This window comes from Oryctolagus cuniculus, chromosome 16 (assembly GCF_051225735.1).
Source record: "Oryctolagus cuniculus isolate XC-2025 breed Fujian yellow rabbit chromosome 16, ASM5122573v1, whole genome shotgun sequence".
Taxonomy (NCBI): Eukaryota; Metazoa; Chordata; class Mammalia; order Lagomorpha; family Leporidae; genus Oryctolagus; species Oryctolagus cuniculus.
In genome coordinates this window covers 10009496-10012098 of record NC_142882.1, presented here as the reverse complement: position 1 = coordinate 10012098, position 2603 = coordinate 10009496, and the positions used below count along the sequence as shown (strand labels likewise).

At 42.0% G+C, this 2603-nt stretch overlaps 1 pseudogene; it reads right to left on the bottom strand.

Annotated features, from left to right (window-relative positions):
* Positions 1-295: 295 nt before the first annotated feature.
* LOC127486054 (U2 spliceosomal RNA) lies at positions 296-500 on the bottom strand (annotated as a pseudogene).
* Positions 501-2603: the final 2103 nt, after the last annotated feature.

Below are 2603 nucleotides of genomic sequence, written 5' to 3'. Positions count from 1 at the left end.
GTCAGGCCGAAGCCAGGATCTGGGAACTCCATCCAGGTCTTCACCATGAATGGCAGCAGCCCTAGCCCTTGGGCCATCTTCTGCTGCTTTTTCAAACACATTCGCGGGGAGCTGGATAGGAAGTGGAGCTGCCAGGATTTGAACTGGCATTCATATGGGATGCTAGTGTTGCAGTTGGTGAGTTAATCTGCTGTGCCACAATGCAAGCCCCCTCTCTTGACTTTTGATAAAATAAACTACCTTACTGGAAAAAAAAAATGTGATACTACTATAGTTTTAATGATCTGTGATTACTTAAAATTTTACTGTATGTTGGAGAAATGGTCATTTTCCCATTCAATAACTGTTTATGGCCATTGTCTATTCCCACTAAACCAGGGTCTTTATTATTTATTAAACTTCTTATTTTGCAAAGTAATAAGCTTTTTGACTGTAGTGTAAATTTAAACTGATAAGAACAGATACTACACTTGATCTTAGCCAAAAGGCTGAGAAGTGATGTGTAATATAAATTTAAAATATGTTATCTGAAAAACTAAAAACAAGCAAAAGAGAAGGAAAGAAGGTAGGAGGGAGGGTGAAGAGAGGGTTAAAAAGTAGAGTCCGTGGCCAGCACTGTGGCATAGAGGGTAAAGCCACCACCTGGCATGCTGGCATCCCTTGTGGGTGCTGACTCAAGTCTTGGCTTCTTCACTTCCAATCTGGCTCTCTGCTATGGCCTGGGAAATCAGTAGAAGATGGTCAAAATCCTTGGCCTGCTGTATGTGCATGGGAGACTTGGAAGAAGCTCCTGGCTGTTGGCTGTGCATTGGTGCAGCTCTGGCCATTGTGGCCTTCTGGGGACTGAACCAGCAGATGGAAGACCTCTCTCTGCCTCTGCTTCTCTGTAACTCTGCCTTTCAAATAAATAAATCTTAAAAGGAAAAAAAATAAATGGTACTCCAAAACTCAATAGCAAGGAAGCAAGTAAATGAACTAAAAGTTTGTGAAGACTTGAATAGATATTTCTCAATACAAGACCTATAAATGATCAATAGGTATGTGGATAAATGCTCTTCACCACTAATCATCAGAGAGATGCAAACTAAAGCTATAAAGAGGTTTCACCTCAAACCTGTTAGAAGGGATATTATAAAAAACACAAAAGCATGGCTGGCATTGTAGCACAGCAGTTAAACTACTGCCTTTGATGCCAGCATTTCATATAGGCATCAGTTTCAGACATGGCTGCTCCACTTTTAATCCAACTCCCTGCTAATGACCTGAGAAAGCAGCAGATGTTCCAAGTGCTTGGGCCCCTGCCACCTACATTGGAGATCAGACTGGAAGAAGTTCCTGGCTTCTGGCTTTGGATTGATTCAGCCCTAGCTATTGTGGTCATCATATGGAATTATACTGTGGCTAGTGTATGGAAGATCTCTCTCTCTCTTTCTCTCTCTCCGACTCCCTCTCTGTAACCCTGCCTTTCATATAAATAAAATAAATATTTGAAAAATGCAGAAGAAATAATTGTTAACAAGGATGAGGAGAAAAGGGAATGCTTTCAAATTGCAGGTAGGAAGGTAATCTAGTGTCAATGTAATGAAAATTGTATGATTAAAAATTAAATATAGAACCTTCATACTATCCAGCAGTTCCAACTAAAGGATGTGAAATTTGTATGTGAAAGGGACATTTGCATTCCCATTTTCAGTGTGTACAGATATCAAATCATTCTCTTGTAGACACACATCTACATAATTTAAAGTAATGAATTTCAAAATGAAAATACACGTTAGGCATTCTATTGTTTTCTCTGAAAACTGGGAGAAAATAGATATGACCACAGGAATTAAGTGGCTGAGAACTAACGTGGTTCCTTTCAGTTGTCACATTGAAACCACTGATGCTGAGAGCTTGGTGGTTCAAGCTTCTCAATGGGGAGAGAATCAGGCTTATGGGTGGGGAGCTCAGCTGTGTGGAGGGGTAGGTGTGGGGGATGAACTTCCACCTCTCTCTGGAATGTGGATTATTCACATATTAATCAGGAAGCCCGTTTTTTTTTGGCAGCAGGATATTATGGCCCTGGGAGTGACATCAGACACGGTAATGATGAGGATTCCTGTGGTGCATGAAAGGTCATTGTGACTGATGTCAACCCTTCATCTTTTGTCAACAGTATCATGTGGGAAGATGCAGCTGGGTGTTTTTGTCATTCCAACACCAACTTTTTCTAACCCTGCCAAATCTATGAAAGCTGTCTATTCACACAACTCTTGGCCACTGTGCACACTGTTTAACAGGGATGCCGTTCCAGGATGCAATGATTGCCAAAGCCTTGTTGGACTATGATGCAACCCTAGAGGCAAGGGAGGTAGACAAATGCAAAACATGTTTTTCAAAAGGGTTTTCCCCCATAATGGAGGGCAACAGGTGCAGTGCCTCAGGCAGGTGGATCCCCTGAGTTTCTGGATGAGACAAATGGGAAGCATTGAAAATACAGGGAACCCAGAGCAGCTCTGATCACAGGACACTCACAGCCAGGTCTCAGCACTGTGACTTGCTTTGAACTCTGCATTCTGCTTCTAGCTGTGCTCTGGTCTAGCTCACCAGACTGGCACACA